Source organism: Pseudophryne corroboree, chromosome 7, assembly GCF_028390025.1.
Source record: "Pseudophryne corroboree isolate aPseCor3 chromosome 7, aPseCor3.hap2, whole genome shotgun sequence".
In the NCBI taxonomy this organism is placed as follows: Eukaryota; Metazoa; Chordata; class Amphibia; order Anura; family Myobatrachidae; genus Pseudophryne; species Pseudophryne corroboree.
Genome location: NC_086450.1, coordinates 315071392 through 315092691, shown reverse-complemented (window position 1 = coordinate 315092691; position 21300 = coordinate 315071392).

Below are 21300 nucleotides of genomic sequence, written 5' to 3'. Positions count from 1 at the left end.
TTTGTGGGCCCCATAACCACATTTTGAATGGGCCCCCATCCCAATGCTTCTAGAGAGACACTTCTCTGCAGCAGTTGTTAATTTTATGCCCTATTGTGCCCTAGTTCATTTTCTGAACCATAGTAGAGCCTTATTTAATGTTATGCCCATAGTAGTACCCTACTTTCTTTTATCAATCGCAGTAGTGCTTAAGTTCACCCTATGTCAAATTTCAGAGCTGTCAGTACACATTATGCTGCACAATACCCCCAATTCACATTATGATATATAGTGCTCCCCAGGGCTGCCATCAGAAATAGTGGGGCCCGGGACTGACAAAATGGGCAGGGCCCCCCACCCCTTCTCCAGGGAAAGGTGTTATGCAGAGGTAGGCGGAGCTGTGAATAATGTGGGTGGAGCTACAGCGTGAGTGGGACATCAATTGGTGCGTAAACCAGTTTAAAAATAAATTGCCAAAGTTTGGGCTGTGGGTGTAACATGTTATCATATATATACTATAAAAACACAGAAAAATAAGAGAGAAAACTGCTGTAAATTCGCACACCCACAGAAAACCAGAATATATACTAAATTTATAGTGAAAGCCAAATCAGTTCTACATACACACACCTAAATCTGAGAGGAAGATGGTGAAACACAGAGGAAGAAGGTAGCAGGCAGGTGGAGAGGGTGATGGGGAGAGAGGAAGATGGTGACAGGGAGGGAATAACAGGGTGAGGAAGAGGGTCACAGGAAAAGGATGATGGTGACAGGGAGAGGATGACTGGGCGAGGGTGACAGGGAGAGGAAAAGGGTGACATGGACAGAATGACGTTAAGAGGCATATGGTGACGGAGAGGATGATGGGGTGACAGAGGGTGATAGGGGGAGGTAGTGGGTGACTGGAAGAAATAGAGAGGGAGAGAGTAAGCGTGACAGGAAAAGGGTAATAAATATACATAGTGCTAATTACAATTTACTTACCCGGGTGCATGGCAGAGCTGCAGCATCACCTTAGATCCACATCAATGGTCGCAACGGCAGGTGGAGAACTTCCTCAGAGAGCAGGCAATCGCTGACAGATGTAAGACACGCAGGGGAGTCGGGGAGAGATGACAGGAGGGAGGAAATGTGGTGAGCGGGTGGGGTAGGGGGTTTTGAAGGGTGTGGGGGTGGCCTTCCTCCTTTTCTCCAGGCAGACCTCATCCTCTCCTCCCTGGCCTGGATACCAGCTGGCAGCTTTCCTACATACCTGTACATTTGGCGCTGGGGATGGTCACTAGAACGTGACCTCAGATCCCCAGCACCCAAGCTCAGCAGTCACATAGCAGGGAAAGCGAGGAACCAGAGAGGAGAGATGCAGCTCACCGGCTCCTCCTCCCCCTCTTACCTACGTTCACAACAGCATCAGCAGCTGCTTCAGGACCTGTCAGCACTGCAGTGTGGTATATGTAGTGCCGGACCCACCTGTGTTCAAGGAAGCGCGGCAGCAGCAGGCAGTAGTCGAGATATAGAGACAAGGACAGCGGTATTTTAAGTGTGGAATCGGCCACGGCCAGCAAGCCAATTGGAGCTCGCGGACCGGCAGCCAATTAGGAGCCAGCGGCTCCTGATTGGCTGCCGGTCCTCGAGCTCCGATTGGCTCGCGGCCGATGCCATAGTTACAATTCAGCTCTTCATGTCTCTTTCTATATGCCGGCTACTGCCTGCCGCTGCCTCGCTACTTGGAACACTGGTGGGTCTGCAGACCCGCCTTGATGGCGGGCCTGGTGCTCCCCATTTATATAGTGCCTCATTACAGTGCTCCGCTTCAAATTATATAACATTATAATGCCCTCCAGTTCATTTTTTACCACACTACACACTACAATGAGCAGGTCCAGGGGCATACTTAGATATATTGCAGGCCCCAACGAAAAAGTTTGAAAGGACCCCCTATGTACCACCCAATGGCAAAAAATGTATATAATACATGTAACTTTGACAGGAAAGGTGGGCCCCTCTCAGCTCTGGGCCCCATAGCAGCTGCACTGCCTGCACCTATGGTAGCTATGCCCCTGGTAACATAGTAACATAGTCGGTGAGGTTGAAAAAAGACTAGGGGGTAAATTTACTAAGATGGGAGTTCTATTTAAGATGAGATGTTGCCCATAGCAACCAATCAGATTCCACGTATTATCTTCTAGAAGGTGTTAAATAAATGAGAAGTAGAAGCTGATTGGTTGCTATGGGCAACATCCCATCTTAAATAGAACTCCCATCTTAGTAAATTTACCCCTAGTAGTCCATTGAGTTCAACCTGAATTATATTACATTCCCTATTCTATTTAGATTAAAGGCTATATCCTCATATATATTTTCCGTTAGAAATTTGTCTAACCATTTTTAAACGTATTGACTGAGTCCACCATTACAACCTTCTCTGGCAGTGTATTCCATATTTGTATACACTGCTGATTACACTGCTGATTCTTCACTGAGGTACTGTGTTGAAAGCTTTTGCAAAATCCAGATAAACCACATCTATTGCATTACCCTGGTCGAGATTGTCGATTACTATCTCATAGCAGCTAATCAAATTAGTTTGGCATGACCTATTTCTCACAAAACCATGCTGGTTCTTATTAATAGCATGGGAGTTCTCCAAGTAGTCCTGTATGCTGCTGTCCATTAGTATACTTTCCAATAGTTTCCCCACTATTGATGTCAGACTAACCGGTCTATAGTTATCAGGATGAAGTTTAAAACCCTTTTTAAATATTGGGACTACATCCGCTATACGCCAGTCCTTGGGTACCATGCCTGATCTAAATGTCTATGTGAAAATCATACACAGCGGCCTTGCTATTTTCGGCATTTAGCTTCATGAAGAACCCTAGGATGTAGGCCATCTGGACCAGGAGATTTATTAGTCTTGATTTTTTTTAAATCGTTCATGGACTACTTCCTCAGACAGATAAATATTAAGCAATGGGCCTTTATCAATAGTATCGTTATTGTTACTCACTAATCCCACAATCTGGTCCACACTAGTAAACACTGATGAGAAAAATATGTTCAATATTTCAGCTTTTTCATTGTTGTCATTTATCAGGAATCCCAGTTCGCTTTTTAATGGTTCTATTTTCTCTTTTTTTAGCCTCTTACCATTTATGTACTTAGCAATGCAGCAATGTCTAAAGGAGAGCACCATTGCCCTATAAAAATGAGTTAATGCTATCAGCCAATTACATTCTCTTTTGTAAACAAACAGGTATTTCTTGTAGTGGAATGGAATATGGATGTACAGTAATCTGCAACATGTCAGAGTGGTAGGTATCCATGATTCCACTCCATTTCCTACAGATATAAAACACCTTGTTTCAAATGAATTTCCATCTAAACATACACAAATCTATTAGGTTTAACATCAACATTTAATCCTTGTTTATCTGTACTAATCTAGGCCCCAGAGATACTGAACTCACAGGTGGAAAGATTACTTTCTGATCCAGTAATGGCAACTGGATCAATTTCCGGGATCAAACATCCCAAATGTATTATGGAGCTGCAGTCAATATACTGGCTGTCGGGATCCTGGCGTTCAGTAGACCGGCGTCAGAATTCCAACACCTGGTGAAATACTGACTCCTGGAATCTGAACAAAAGCTCTGTATTCCCACTCGGTTGGTGGGTCCACGCCACCAATCGAGTGGGAATAGAACCTGTGGTGAGCGCAGTGAGTCACCAGGCCTGATGCGTTGTGAGCCCAGCATGCCTGCGAGGTGACTCGCTGCCCAGATTGCAGTATAGCAGATGCCACTGTTGGTAGAGTGACAGCTGGCATCCTGTCGGCTTGGATATTATATGTATCCCATGTTATGTAATAAGTATACCTACAAAAATCATATCTTACAGTATATTGAATGCATTCAATCTATGTGTAATTCAATTTAGTGATTTCTAGAGATGTGCGGGTTCGGATTTACACGGATCTCAAAACAGCATCTTATTAGCTCTCGGATGTCACGTGTTTTGGTTAGCCAATAATAAAAAAATGGATAAATCCAAACTCGCGTTAATTCTGGCGTTAAGAACCGAGTAAGTCCAAACCCGCTCTAGTGATTTCCCATCACTTTTTGATGGTTCTGGGGGATTTCTATTGGTTTGAAACTTGTATCTTGATAGGTAGTAAAACATCTACCAGTAGTCTGCCACAAAACATAACTTACAGTACTAATATAGGTTTTGAATCTTTTTTAAGGGGATGGTTCCCTCAAAATCCAGAGTTCCCAGATATACAGTCACCTATAGGATTTTCCTTTAGGTACAGGTTTTACTGGTGAAGATGGAGTAATCCACTCCAGTACAGAATATTTCAATAAATTACTTCTTTATTGGTATTTCAGTAACTAATTGGTTTCAATTAATTTCGTAAAAATATTAACATCGAGCAGTAATTTGTGTTTGATAAGGAATGGTTGAGCTAAAGCATACTCATTATGATGCATTTCGCTTTTCCTGTCATTGTCAAGCAGAATTCACCAAGCATTGGATTGTTCCTCTAATAGGGAATGTGAGCTGGGTTAGACCATCATGAGACAAAAAAGTTTTACCCTACTGATGAGGTGTTGTCACCATAGTAACACTGCTTTCTAAAACCAAAAAAGGGGATTTGTTTTAGAAAGCCCAGGATGACTTTCAAATCTTTAAAATACTTTAAAGGGCCTTACACACTAGCCGATCCCCACCGATGCCGATATTGGCGGGGAGGCCGGCATCTGCAAGTGCATACACACTTGCCGATGCGGCCGGGACAGGCAGCGACGGCTGGGGTAACTACGACCATTCTGCATCTGCAGCATGGCTGTCGTTAACGAGGACCTCCCTCGTCTGTACATGTTCAGATGCAGGAGGGGGACGTTAAGGATGCATGGAAGCGCGCATCATTATTGACATTTAGTGTACACACTGGACGAGATTGTGAAAGATCTCGCTCAGATCGGCTCTTCTGAGCGAGATCTTTCACTTTCTCGTCTAGTGTGTATGAGCCTTAGGACAGGTTAAGGATCTCTACAGAACTTTATTCTTACTACATATCATTGTAATTCTTAATCACTAATGTAATAGCTACATGGAAACATAGAAAATAATGTTTAAACATCATTTACATTTATTATTCTGAAACAATTCCACTACTCTAGTTAAGAATTATATAGCTGCCTAATTGTTTTAGTCCTTTAGCCTAATATCACAGCTCAGTGCTTTTATTCATCAGAAAGTTTTCTCAGTCTATGGAAAGAACAGAGCTGCAACACGGTTATAAAACTTAATATGTATGAAAACCAGTGACATGTGGTCAGAGCCTATCATTCTCCAGAGTTTTGAATATAAAAATTATATGAACAATACAAATAGGATATTCTAAATATCTTCTTTGTGTTATTCTAATCATATTTATAGTCAAAACTCTGGAGTATGCTGTTCTATGACTCCCCCTCCATTACCATGCCTGACTGGAACGTATTATGAGCTAGTCACTCCGGATTGGCTGAAAATGCTTGGATCTCTCCCACTTACTGTATACGGTGATACGGCTGCTTGGATTTATTCACATTATTACAGTCATATTTGACATCCAGCCACAGAAATAAGGCAGATTCCCATTAGATTTTTTAAAAGGGTAGGTGAGGAATGTGCGTATTGAACTTTACTTATTAATAGTTTCATTTTGTCTTTGCATCTTGTTATCATTTTGTTTTACATGTATTATATTGTATATGAATTGTGTAATGAAATTCTAGAATTTACTATCATCATTGTAAATCTACAAAGCAGACGGACTCTGCATATGGGCAAATATATGCATATTTTTTATGTACATGGGTCACATAAACCTAATTTCTGTCCAGGGGCAGATTCAATTAGCCGCGGGATTTACGCATGCATCCAGGCTCCTCTTGATGTGCAGGGGGCGGGGCCAGCCCAGTGTACAATATTGCCATGCTTCAGCACTACTGGTGATGGTAGCTGATACCTATGACCAGTATTGGAATCAAACTTCAGTAAAATGTTGGGGGCATCTACACCCATTTACTAAATCAGTCACTTTGCAGTTTTTAATGTTTTTAGCTTCCCATTAATGTAAAAATGGGAGCTAAGTGATCAGTAGAACCTATTTTCTACTTGTATTGTTTTGTGTCTTGCTAATTGTCACAACTGAGGGCCTGAGCTGACGGGAGGCAGCCTCAGTTGTAGGGGCTGAGATGTACCGGAACCTGGGAGGTTGTATCAGACCCCTGGACATGTAAGTAACATGAATAATAACTGCCCGAAGGCGTGACCACGACAACTTGGATAAAAGTCAATGATGTTTATTATGACAACTCCGCAACACAGCAGCAGTAAAAGAAAACGTAAAAGTCAGCAAATAATAAATACAGTTCCTGGGTACTACAGGATGGCAGGAGCCACAGGGCACTGGTAGTGTGAGATAGTTCTTATGATCTTCTAGATGGAAAGTCCTTACCAGGCCCGACTGTAGCAATGGAGATAACCCAGGATTGTGCCAGCTGGTGTTCCAGGAAAAGCTGGGTTGCTGAAGGTAAAACAGCTGCTGTGGATACTGGCTGGAACCAGACTGTTGTTAGCACGGAGTGGATACTGGCTGGAACCAGTTAAATAATAGATGAACTTGGGAGCGATGAAATATGAACTGAAATGTAGAACTTGAGAGCGGAGAAATAATAATACCGGTGGAGAGTGGTAAAGTGTAGAAAGGACACCGGCCCTTTAAGGGAAGCTGTACTCTGCTGAAAGCTGAGCTGGAAGCAGGTAATGTTGTAGCTGGAAACAGATGAATCCACAATGGATTGGAGAGTCAGGCTACACCGCAGGTGGAATGCTGGTGCGGGTCTCTATGGTGGAAGTCTTGAGACAGGAGCTGGAACCTGGAAGACAATCACAGGAGAGAGACAAACAGGAACTAGGTTTGACAACCAAAGCACTGACGCCTTCCTTGCTCAGGCACAGTGTATTTATACCTGCAGCAAGGAAGGGATTGGCTAGGCAATTATGCAGATTAACAATACTGACAACAGATTGGAGGAAATGATCAGCTGACAGAATCCAAGATGGCTGCGCCCATGCAGACACTTGGAGGGAAGTTTGGTTTGTAATCCATGTGGTAATGAAAACAGTAATGGCGGCGCCGGCCACTGGAGACAGGAGACGCCAGGCTGACAAGTGCACATCCAACCACGCGGACACAGCGGAGGCCGCGGCTGACGTAATCGCCACTCTGACACTCTGCATGCAGAAGCTCAGGGACGGCGGCGGAGGCCGCGGGAGACGCCATGCCAGATGTAATAAGGCGTTACTGTGACAGCGTCTCAGAGAGACAGGAGAGGATGCAGGAATGTGAACATTAGGATAACAGATGGGATCCAGTCCTGGAGCGCTGAGCCAGCCTTAGGAGGCATCTGATGGGTAAGAAATGGCGTCCAGATACCCGGATCGTGACAGCACCCCCCCCTTTAGGAGTGGCCCCAGGACACTTCTTTGGCTTTTGAGGAAACTTGGAATGGAATCTCCGGACCAAGGCAGGAGCATGGACATCAGAAGCATTGGTCCATGAACGTTCCTCAGGGCCGTAACCCTTCCAGTCAATAAGATACTGTAGTTGACCGTAACGGTGACGTGAGTCCAGGATCTTGGCCACTTCATACTCAACGCCTCGTTGAGTTTGGACTTTCGGAGTTGGAGGAAGTGAGGAATGAAACCGATTCAAGATCAGCGGTTTCAACAGGGAAACATGGAATGTCCTGGGTATTTTTAAGAAGGGAGGCAACTGGAGTCTGTAAGCAACAGGATTGATGACTTGTTCAATCTTGAAAGGACCGATATAGCGAGGTGCAAACTTCATACTGGGAACTCTTAACCTCAAATTCTTCGTGGATAACCATACCCGATCACCCACCTTGAGAGCAGGAACTGCTCGACGCTTCTTATCCGCAAACTTCTTGTACCTGAACGATGCCTTGAGCAGAGCTGATCGTACGCTCTTCCAGATATTGGCAAACTGATGCAAGGTGATATCCACTGCGGGAACAGAAGTTGCTGGAAGCGGTTGGAACTCAGGGACTTTAGGGTGGAATCCAAAGTTAGTGAAGAATGGTGTTGAAGCAGATGAAGAATGATACTGGTTGTTATGACAGAACTCGGCCCAGGGAAGTAATTGAACCCAGTCATCTTGAGAGGAGGACACATAGATGCGGAGGAAGGCCTCCAAGTCCTGATTCACCCTCTCGGTTTGACCATTGGTCTGAGGATGGTAAGCCGTGGAAAACTTTAGCTTGACTTGGAGGACTTGACATAAACTTCGCCAGAATTTGGCTGTGAATTGAACTCCTCGATCTGAGATAATTTCTTCAGGAAGACCGTGGAGTCGGAAGATCTCTTGTATGAATACTTGAGCCAACTTGGAAGCTGACGGAAGACCGGTGAGAGGAATGAAGTGTGCCATCTTGGTGAACCGGTCAACTACCACCCAGATGGTATTGAACTTGTTGCACATGGGTAAGTCTGTAATGAAATCCATCGACAAGTGGGTCCATGGTCGACTGGGAACGGATAGTGGAACCAGTTGCCCCGCAGGCGACTGGCGGGATACTTTATGTTGGGCACACTTTGGGCAAGATGCAATAAACTCCAAGACGTCCTTTTTCAGAGTTGGCCACCAATAGGACCTAGAGATAAACTCCAGGGTTTTTTGGATACCTGTATGTCCGGCAAAACGGGAAGCATGGGCCCAATGCATGAGCTTCTTCCTTAGCATCGGCTTCACAAAACTTTTCCCTGATGGGGGCGTAGAGTCCATCCCTACCGTGGAGAATACCAACGGATTTATAATAGGATGCTTGTCTGAAGACTCTGACTCATTTTCTTGCTCCAATGAGCGGGAAAGGGCATCGGCCTTGCGATTCTGAGAGCCCGGACAGAACTGGAGTTTAAAGTCGAACCTGGAAAAGAAAAGTGCCCATCTGGCCTGACGAGGGTTGAGACATTGTGCGCCCTTCAGGTATAAAAGGTTCTTGTGGTCTGTAAGTATGGTGATTAAATGAGAAGCTCCCTCCAACAGATACCTCCACTCTTCTAGAGCGAGCTTGATGGCTAGCAACTCCTGGTCGCCAATGGCATAGTTGCGCTCAGCTGGGGAGAACTTCCGGGAGAAGAAACTGCAAGGATGTAAATGGCCATCTTTAGCCCTCTGAGATAACACCGCTCCTACTCCAACGGAGGAGGCATCCACCTCTAGGATGAAAGGAGAGTCGATGTCAGGCTGTTTCAGGACAGGCGCAGAGATGAACCTCTGTTTTAAAAGATGAAAAGCTTGCATGGCTTCTTCAGACCACTTGGACGGGTTAGCACCCTTCTTGGTGAAAGCAGTAATAGGCGCCACAATGGTGGAAAAGTCTCGTATAAACTTTCGGTAATAATTGGCGAACCCTAAGAACCTCTGGACCCCTTTGAGGGTTAAGGGTACCGGCCAATTCTGAATTGCTTGTAGTTTCTCAGGATCCATCTCTAGTCCGGAACCGGACACAATGTACCCTAGAAACGGAATGGACTTGACTTCAAAGACGCATTTTTCTAATTTGCAATAGAGATGATTGACACGGAGACGGGACAGAACCTCTTTAACCCAAAAACGATGTTCCTCTAAATCGTTGGCAAAAATGAGGATATCGTCTAGATAGACCACGACATGACGGTATAGAATGTCTCTGAAGATCTCATTGACAAAATGCTGGAAGACAGCTGGAGCATTGCTCAATCCGAAGGGCATGACGAGGTACTCATAATGTCCGTCACGGGTGTTAAAGGCGGTCTTCCACTCGTCACCCTCACGGATCCGGATGAGATTGTATGCACCTCGCAAGTCCAGCTTTGTAAAGATGGTAGCTCCGCTAACTCTGTCAAAGAGCTCAGTAATCAGGGGTAAAGGATAACGGTTCTTGATGGTAATGTCGTTCAAACCTCTGTAGTCGATGCACGGCCGCAGACCACCATCTTTCTTTTTTACAAAAAAGAAGCCTGCGCCGGCTGGGGAAGAAGAAGGTCGAATGAACCCCTTTGCTAGGTTCTCTTTAATGTATTCCTCCATAGAATGCGTCTCAGGCAGAGACAACGGATAAGTTCGGCCTCGAGGTGGAACCTTCCCTGGAACGAGATCAATCGGGCAGTCCCATTCTCTATGAGGAGGAAGGATATCAGCAGAAGCTTTACTGAACACATCCGTGAAATCTTGATATGGAGGAGGTGGAACATCAGACGACCTGGGGGAGGAAGAACAGACAGGCAATACTTTAAACAAACATGTCTCTGCACAGGAGGAACCCCATGCCAGGATTTGCGTAGTCGTCCAATCAATTGTAGGATTGTGAAGACGGAGCCATGGAAGGCCCAGGACCACAGGATGTGTGGCTCTTGGAATCACTAAAAGTGAAATAAGTTCGGAATGAAGAACTCCCACTCTCAGACGAACTGGTAGAGTCCTTAGAGCAATAACAGTATCAAAAATTTTACTGCCATCCACGGCAGTTAAGGAAAAGGAGGAAGGAAGTCTCTCGGTGGGTAGGGACCACCGTTTAACATAGGCTTCAGTAATAAAGTTCCCAGCTGCTCCGGAATCAAGGAGGGCAATGACGTTCCGATAACGTTGAGCAACTTGAAGCGAGACTGGGAGATTACAATCATGAGGAGATGGAGAGGAGATCATTACTCCTAGCCGTCCCTCTCCTGGGCGAGCTAGGGTTTGGAGTTTTCCCGGACGTTCGGGACAGGCATTGATGGTGTGAGACGGAGCTGCACAGTAAAGACAAAGAGACTCAGAGAGGCGTCTTCGGCGCTCAGCAGGAGTTAAACGGGAACGGCCAATTTGCATGGGCTCATCTTTAGATGGTGACAGTTGACGAGGAGGAGGAGCAGAAGATTTTGGAGCAGATGATCTTCCACGCTCAGTTGCTCTCTCTCTGAAACGTAAATCAACTTTCGTGCAGAGTGAGATTAGCTCATCTAACTTAGAAGGTAAGTCTCTGGTAGCTAACTCATCTTTAATAAGCTCAGATAAGCCATGCCAGAATGCAGCATACAGGGCCTCGTCGTTCCATGCCAGTTCGGATGCCAGGATCTGGAACTGTATCAGATATTGTCCTACAGTACGTGACCCCTGGCGTAAACGGAGAATCTCGGATGAAGCTGAGGTTACCCGGCCTGGCTCGTCGAAGATGCGCCTGAATGTTGACACGAATGCAGTGTAAGAAGATAGCAGGGTGTCGGACCTCTCCCATAACGGTGATGCCCAGTCAAGGGCGGAGCCACTGAGAAGAGAGATAATGTAGGCAATTTTTGTACGGTCACTGGGAAAATTGCCAGGTTGTAGCTCAAACTGAATCTCACACTGGTTGAGAAATCCCCTGCAGAATCTTGGAGATCCGTCAAATTTTGCTGGCGTTGGAAGATGAAGACGTGGAGCAGAAATGGGTAAGGTGGGTGGGGTTATAGCTGGAGTCACTGTGGTTGACGCACCAGATGCGCCTGATCCACGGAGAGTTGTCTGAATCCCATCCAGCCGAGTAGAGAGATCCTGGAGACAGCGGATGATGTGGCCCTGTGCAGCCTCCTGATGTTCTAGTCGGGCTGCCAGTTCTTGCATCGGCCTGGCCGCTTGATCCTGGTCTCCGGCTGGATTCATTAGGTCAGTGCTTACTGTCACAACTGAGGGCCTGAGCTGACGGGAGGCAGCCTCAGTTGTAGGGGCTGAGATGTACCGGAACCTGGGAGGTTGTATCAGACCCCTGGACATGTAAGTAACATGAATAATAACTGCCCGAAGGCGTGACCACGACAACTTGGATAAAAGTCAATGATGTTTATTATGACAACTCCGCAACACAGCAGCAGTAAAAGAAAACGTAAAAGTCAGCAAATAATAAATACAGTTCCTGGGTACTACAGGATGGCAGGAGCCACAGGGCACTGGTAGTGTGAGATAGTTCTTATGATCTTCTAGATGGAAAGTCCTTACCAGGCCCGACTGTAGCAATGGAGATAACCCAGGATTGTGCCAGCTGGTGTTCCAGGAAAAGCTGGGTTGCTGAAGGTAAAACAGCTGCTGTGGATACTGGCTGGAACCAGACTGTTGTTAGCACGGAGTGGATACTGGCTGGAACCAGTTAAATAATAGATGAACTTGGGAGCGATGAAATATGAACTGAAATGTAGAACTTGAGAGCGGAGAAATAATAATAACGGTGGAGAGTGGTAAAGTGTAGAAAGGACACCGGCCCTTTAAGGGAAGCTGTACTCTGCTGAAAGCTGAGCTGGAAGCAGGTAATGTTGTAGCTGGAAACAGATGAATCCACAATGGATTGGAGAGTCAGGCTACACCGCAGGTGGAATGCTGGTGCGGGTCTCTATGGTGGAAGTCTTGAGACAGGAGCTGGAACCTGGAAGACAATCACAGGAGAGAGACAAACAGGAACTAGGTTTGACAACCAAAGCACTGACGCCTTCCTTGCTCAGGCACAGTGTATTTATACCTGCAGCAAGGAAGGGATTGGCTAGGCAATTATGCAGATTAACAATACTGACAACAGATTGGAGGAAATGATCAGCTGACAGAATCCAAGATGGCTGCGCCCATGCAGACACTTGGAGGGAAGTTTGGTTTGTAATCCATGTGGTAATGAAAACAGTAATGGCGGCGCCGGCCACTGGAGACAGGAGACGCCAGGCTGACAAGTGCACATCCAACCACGCGGACACAGCGGAGGCCGCGGCTGACGTAATCGCCACTCTGACACTCTGCATGCAGAAGCTCAGGGACGGCGGCGGAGGCCGCGGGAGACGCCATGCCAGATGTAATAAGGCGTTACTGTGACAGCGTCTCAGAGAGACAGGAGAGGATGCAGGAATGTGAACATTAGGATAACAGATGGGATCCGGTCCTGGAGCGCTGAGCCAGCCTTAGGAGGCATCTGATGGGTAAGAAATGGGGTCCAGATACCCGGATCGTGACACTAATAAATATAATATGTTGCGCTACATAATTATTGTTCTTCAAAACAGACTCATTGCCTCTTACACGCTTAATTCATAATTACATAGCGCATAGAATTCCTTCATGAGAGCTTGGATGCTGATGTTTGCTCCAAGTCACATACTACTTGCCATCTGTATCCTCCCTTTAAACTGCTGAAGCTAAAGGACTTACATTACTGGAAGATTTTGGAAAGTGAAGCAATGAGCACTCACAAAGGAAATGACTTTTCTGTGCACTTGGGAGGAATGTGACTTGCAGAATATGAAGCACTTTATGTGGCTCTGTAAAATAGGAATTACAGTGTCTAGTATTTGAATTTATTGCATACCGAGATGAATGAAACTTTTTGTTTTATACTGAAAGAGAAGCAAAGAATTAGGTTTGCGTCGATCATTCGTTTAGCTTTTCGCTCAACACTTGGTTGTTGCGTTTGCTGCCAAAGTAAAGGGTTAACAGTTGCTAAACTGCTTTGGAATTTGGCTAGATAGACAGCCATGTGTTTTAAGACTAAATCTAAAACATCTGATCAAAATTAAAGTATTTTATTTTGTTCATCACACGACTACAAGAATTGTACTAGCATTACTGATGAATTAGGTCTACTGTATGCAGGTACACACCCGCAAGGTATTCATAGATACTATAATGTAATAATTTTCACAAATAAAACAATTTCTTCTAATACAGCAGTAAATAAGTAATCATCTAGAGAAGTTCAGTTTTGATCATGTTGTAGCACAAATGATACTGGATGCAGGGATAACAGGGGATTTTACTGCTCAGGCAGCGGTGGGTGGATTCCAGGCAGAACAGTTGTTCTAGAGAGGTTGTAGTACAGGGAACAGAAGAGGTATAAGGAGCAGCAGGATGTTGTGGCATCTGTACTGCAGGCCAGGCAAGGCCAGGCTAGGACCCTGACTTTCAAAGTACACAAACCCACCTGCTGTGGACTCCATGCACAATATTATTTCATACTTCTGTGGCTTTTCACGATTTGTGTTCTGCCTACATCAATCATTTCCCTTGTTGTGCAAAGAAAAGCCTCTTACACACCAAAGCAACTTTCCAGATAACAGCAATTCCAATCAGCTCCCACATACTACAGCAACTCTACCACCCCCACTCTATAGCAATGTCACCACCATACTACGTTGTTGTTATTATTATTATTATTATTATTATTATTATTTTGAAGGCACGACAAAAGAGGAATTCTGACCTGCAAGGCATCAGCACATGGCATGATGTCAGGAACAGCAGTATGGTACAGGTTATCTCCGCATGGAGCTCAATTGGGGGTGTAAATGAGCTGAAGACTGACACATCGTGGAGGAAGGTTAAAGGCTTTTGCGATGTAGTGAGTTTGCACACATTGCATAGAGTGGACAGTGTGCCCGTTCAAGGTGGGTAATTGCATTTGTCCCTCCCTTGGCAATGCGCAAAACACCACTAATATACAGTAGTGGCCAAAATTGTGAAAACCTTTTGTAAAATGTGCATTATTTAAGTTTATCAGCTTATAGCACTAATATATTTTAGTATTATACCAAAAAGCACACATCATTACAATGGCAATTTAATTAAGAACAAAATACAATGAACTTTATAACACAATTTTACATTTTGATAACAGTTATACATACCTAACTGTAGAAAAGTAAATTTCTTAGCTGGGCACAATATTCATTAGTACTTCGTTGGGAAGCCTTTTGCTGCAGTTACAGACCTCTCAACATTGGTGGCCAGTGGGTCGGGACCTTTGGTATTCCGAAAGCGCGCCTGCATCAAAAAAGGGGTGGAGCCTAGGGAAAAGAGGCAAGGTCTCATGCCACTCACTTTTCCGTCACTGTGGGGGCATGCCCAGCACTCTCCATTATGCTGGGCTGCCCCCAGGCTCTCTCTGCACTGAATATACTTGCTATGTGCATGCGCACAGCAACTATTCACCCGCTGCTTACCCACTGCTCTGCATGGTTTGTGCTCCCCCAACTGCTCCTCCTCCCCACTGCTCAATACTGATGTATTTGCTGCTATTTAAAGTGCCATTGATCACATAAATTCGTCCCACACCTTTTGCTGTCATACATCCCCATAGTATAACACTAACTGGATGCTTCACAGTAGGTGGTAAATGTGGAAAAGGGGGTTGGCGCTGAGAGTGAGTGGGGAGTTGATACTTATCTAAATCGCGGGGTGTGTTGATAATATAAGTTTTCTTCCTCACCCTTTAGTTTTCTGTATAGATGTTCTTCCAATAAGTTTATCAGTGCACGAAACAAAATTGAAATAACTATAGGTTACACACTGGTTTCATATTGTCTCCAAAGGTACAAATTAGAGATATATTTGAACCTTTGGAGACAATATGAAACCAGTGTGTAACCTATAGTTATTCCAAACATCTATAAAGAAAACTAAAGGGGAAGAAAGAAAACTCATATGATCAACACACCCCGCGATTAGCATAAATATCAACTCCCCACTCAGTATCAGCGCCAACCCCCTTTTCCACATTTACCACTTTCTTCTATTTACATTGGATCTTTTTGGGATAGATCCTGGTCAAAAATGGGAGGTGGCAGAGGTTTTGAACAGGAGCGTCATTCAGTCTCTCAGGAAAACTTTTTTGCACATGCTTCACAGTAGGTGTTGTGCACTCAGGTAGCTAATTTTCTCCAATTCTGCTGCAGACATATTTCATGCCATCACTACAAAATATGGATATTCTGTTTTTGTCACTCCAGATGACACTGTTCCATTGTTATTCTGACTAATTAATATGCTTTTTAGCCCATTCTAATCTTTTCTGTCTTTGTTTGAGAGATAGAAGCGACTTTTTCCTTGGGATTCTGGCGTGTAATCCAAAATATTGAAGTCTGCGTCAAACAGTCCTGGCACTGGTGTTTGCACCACATTCATATAAATCATTTTGGGTTGCCTCAGATGATTTTTTTCTGTCTCTCAAGCACAGTTTTTTAATTCTTCTCTCACAACACAGGCTGTGGATCTTTTCTTACCTTTACCAGTTTGGTTTTGAATGGACTGAGTCTGTTGAGACTTATTCCACAGTTTCAAAATTCCTCCTTTAGTTATGTTGCCAACTGTGATGTTAGTGTATTAGAATGCTTAATATTTGTAGACACTCCCTTACTAATATGTGTAAGCCTGAATCTTCAGTGATGATCCCTGGGACCAGGGGGATGCTGGGAAGTGGGTGGTCCAGTGTGCAGTGTTCCTGGAGTTGGTGATGGAATAAAACAGCACAGCAGTGAACTCACATGTCTCTGTGTCCTTATGACTGGATTTACAAACATATGAACAAAACATGGTGTCAGAAGAAGTTTAACTTGGACTGCTAGTGCTCTCAGAGTGTGAAAGAATCCTGCAGAAGTCTGTAAGGCTGTGATACTCAGTGTCTGCAAAGCCTGCCATGTGCTCCTCTCTTCAAACAGTGAGTAACCATATATAAACTGGCTCCTCCAACCGGCATGCTGATGTCTGGTAACTTGTCTGAAAACTGGAAAAGATTTAAGCAAAGGTTTAATATATATCTTGCTGCATGTGGAGCTGATACAGAGGCTGACACAGAGGATGTGCTGGACATTTATAATATTTTTCAGTTTAATGAGGGGCAGAATATGGTGCTATCTTCTATAATGCAAAAGTTTGAAGATTAATTTGTGCCAAGGAAAAATGTGACATATGAAAGATATAAGTTTTTCACATGTGATCAGAAGTCTGGAGATGGATTTGATCAGTATGTTACAGAGCTGCAATCACTCAGTAAAACCTGTGAGTTTGGTGATTTAAAGGATTCACTGATAAGAGATCATATTGTCTGTGGAATACCTGATAATGGACTCAGAAAGAGATTGCTGAGAGAGCAAGACCTAACACTAGAAAAGGCAGTAACTATGTGCAGATCTGCAGAAATAACTAGATTTCAAACCAAAAAGTTACACAAGGACGCTGATGGTGCTGTACATGTAGTGCAGAAAACAGAACCAAGCAAACCTCCATTCTCAAGAATGAAGCAGTCTAAGCCACAGTCTAACAAGGAAATGTGTAGTAGATGTGGAAATGCTCACAATCCTAAAATGTGCCCTGCTTATGGTAAAACCTGCATGAAATGTGGTAGACTTAATCACTTTGCCAAATGCTGTAAAATTAAAAGTGAAACAACTGATAATGCTGGTTTATGATTACCTTATAACTTTACAATAATGGGTAAGAGACAAAGTACGCAATTGGCGTATGGGTTACCGTAAGGGTACGTATTTAGCGTAGCATACGCTAGGCCGTGATCGAGACGCACATGCGGCACGCTCGCTCACAGCTTAATGCGTGGAGTCGAGCACGCTATAGGCGAGTGACAACCGTAATGCTACGCTATCAGCGCAGCGGACGCTCGAGACCACGAGGAGATCACGAGCGGCGCTGACGCTCACAAGATGACACACAGAAAGGGTATTCTTATACTGTAAACCTTGTACTGAAACACTGTAGCGATATAACGCTGCTTAACCTTGTTAACAATAAAGCTGTTTGAGCGATCGAGATGCTCCTATTACTCTCTGCAATGTAATGAACACACAATACCGTGCTAAGGATCCAACACCTTTACTAACAATCTTTTAGTTAAATTGAAAAGGGGTAAAACAGTTTACAAGTCATACACTACATACTAACATATGATTCTAACAGAGTATCTAAACAGAAATATACAATAACGTTACAGTCTTAAACTAAACAGAGAGAGAGAGAGAATGTGGCCAATACAAACAAAGAGCGATATAATCACAGAGAATTACTTACACACACTGGGAACGATCGCAGCGCAGCCTGGTACCAGCCCAGAGTTAATCAATATGAAAACCGTTTGTGGAGAGAGTGGGAGAGCTGTTCAGGCTGGCTGACCTTATATACACTGAGTACAGTATACTACAAAGGGACCTACAATCTCATTGTTCATTGGACACAGGAATGTCTCCTCGCATCATATCAAAAGGTCATAGGTTAGTTTGAACAGGTGGGCTGTGACTATTACAAACAGCTCAGGTGGGTGGGAATCTCCGGATTCCCGCCGCATGGATAATGAACTGCAAATATAGAATATGTCCAGAAACTACTAATGGTCATAACTACACGCAGGAGCGATTAATCTTTACCTAACCAACACCGGATTATTGTTATTAAAATACTCTTCAGTTAGGTACCAGACACAGCTGTTCAACCTTAATCAGACCCTTTGTACCACGTAAAGAGGGATTCCCAAGTCCGTGAACAAGTCACATTAACCAAACTTACAGTTATCATTAAGGGGAACATTATCTATAAAACGAGCTATTTGGTTCTATTATTAAACGATTGAGTCGCCCGCTAGACGCACACAAAGTCTACCGTAAATGCACATACCACGCGCTCGAGCGCATGGCCGAGGCGCCATCACGCGGCTGCGTGTATCCGCACGCACGGGAGAGAATGTGCACGTGCAGCAGGCACGCGCATGAGGTGCATATATGGCAACGTGCAGCGTGATATTTTTCTGAGTTTGACAGTCCACCCTTTGGCAGTCACCAATAACTGCCACTTCCTGAAAACAGTTCAAACAGAGAAAAATATATGTCATGTAAAAATACATTTCTATGATTGGGTAAGGGAGAAGAGAAGAAGGTGGGAAAAAAAAAGTATGACCTAGTGAGATAGTAGGAGCATGTATGTATGAGTCCATGTTTGAGGGGTCATGTATCATCGTGCCGTACGTGTTTTAAATCAAGCTTCGAGGTATTGCGAAGTATACATTTGAATTCCTTCTTATCCCGTGGTACGAGTCTGTGGATGGGCTGTCAAACTTTACCAAGCTCTTTTCGGCTTTTGGTTGCAACAAAAATGGGGGAGCACATTTTAGTTGATGATACATGAATGGGGGGGATATGTGGGTGCTGATATCTGTGCCTATATTCCCTATCGACTATGTGTGTCATTACCTGAGGGTTGTAGAGGTGAAGATAAGAAGCAATTATGGTAAATGCAGTCGTAAACTATGTGAGTTTAATGTACATTTGTTGATTGAAGTCTTGTCTGGTGTCTTGTCTTGATGTACATGTTGACTGTAGTCTCTTTGGGCTTTTGCCAAAATGTGAGCAAAAAGCTTTCTCAATGTCCATAGACTTACAAAAGTGTTGGGCTATCGTAAAATTTTAAAATCGCTAGGGATATTGGGGGTCTGTGGCATTGTCCATCAATGGTCTGTGTAAAAGGTTGTCAAATTCTTCTTCCAAGCGGATGTCTTTGTACCTTGGAGGAAAACAAAGGAGAAACGGGTGAAGGAAACGGACCGTGGAATCACATTTTCATCACAACATTGTCTCAATGGTTGGGTCGTAAATCAAATCAGTCGTTGTTATTACAGTATCTTCACTTCTTAAACTCATCACTCGGGCGCTACGTTTACACTTTGTTAAAACCCGAACGCATCTAAATATCAGACCGACCAATATGATGACACCCAGAATACACAAAAGAAATTTACCTACATCCATGATAATACCTTGGGCCCATTCTCCTAAACCAGAGAACCAATTTCGTGGGTTCAACCATGACACCCAACTGGTCAGCTCATTACCCACAGCGGCAAGGGTGAGATTGTGTTTCCTTCGGAACTCCCATTTTAATTGCAAAATGTCATCCATCTTTTGGTCTATGACCTCGGCTGGGTCCTCAGTGCTGTTTGTAATGTAGGTGCAGCACTTGATTCCATATTGAGTTGCCAGGGTAACACAATACCCGCCTGTCACAGCTGTGAGGTAATTGAGAATCATCCTATGCTGAACCAGTTCTGTTTTGTAGGCTTGTAACTCTTTCCCCGTGTACCTGAAGGTGTCGTCATACATTTCGGTGATATTGTCTAATAAATTTGCAAGCGCAGATATATATTTATAATTTATCACTCCTCTGGCGGTACGAGTGATATCTAACGCGAGTAGGAATTGAATCCCGGTGGATTCATGGATCAGGTCAGAGGCTGAATGCTCTGTTCTTTCTATCAGGTGCCGTTTAACGATGTGCTCGTAGTGAGTGTGAGTATAAGGAGCTTGGGCACTGCGGTGAATATCTTTTATTTTAGTGTGGGATACAGTCATTACCTCAGGCAGTACTTTTCCAATATAACATAACCCTTCTGAGTTTGGGGCAAGCCACTTATACGCCTTCCTCCCGCATATGAAGTATGCATCATCGGGGAGAACATATGGGACGGAGTGTGACATAACCATATTACAAATTTTCCATGTGAACTCTCCTAGCCCTAATTCTTCCATCTGTTTAGTACACGTATCAGTTTGTACGATCTGTGCACAGTATCCTGGTGATACTTCTCCAACTCGCATGATCCTACTTCCTAAGGTGTACCTATACCGAAAGAATTTCCTATGATCGACTATCTGGCGTATAAGTTCTCTGTCTATGGGCAATCTGTCGGCTCTATGTGAGAATGTCATGGTTTGATTACTCCATGACACTTCCCAATTTCCCGGCTTTCGGGGATTGGAAATGTTAAAGCACACTAAGGACCTATCCACATGATATTGGTGGAGCTTCAAACTAGGAGGACTAGAGATATTAAACCTCTTGTCCACTGGCCTCCCACCATTTAGCTCAAGTACCTCTCCTACCGTTAAAGGGAATGGTACTAATCCTGATTTGCTATGGCCTTGAGGTACTTGAGAGCATACCCAACAGTCTGTCTGATTTAACACTTTACCCACTAAGGAGTGATAGTCACTCAATGGATGCCGGTCCATGTGGACATTAAAACTGTTAGGCGCCGGGGTCCGCTCGGCCGTGCGGCCCGGCGCCTAGCAACCAGGGACGCCGTGCGCGTTCAGCCGCCGGCTCCCTGGCAACGCTAAGACGCCGGGCGCACGGAGCCGCTCTGACCTTAGCAACGGGGACGCCACGTTCAGCCGCGTTCCCCGTTGCTGGGTCTATTCTCATTACCCTGATTATGTGCTGGCCGTGCAGCATGCAAGCTGCACGGCATTTCTATTTGATTGTCCTGTCTGGATCTTGATTGGAGGGTGCCTGAATAAAGGCACCCTCAGGACTTCTTACAGACGCCGGTGATAGCTTCCTGTTTGCTTGTGTCTGCTGCAGAGAGTTCCCAGTCCCGGTCCTTTTGGTTGTTCCTGTCCTCAGAGATCCTGTACTCGGAAGTTACCATCCGTTCCTGGAGTCTG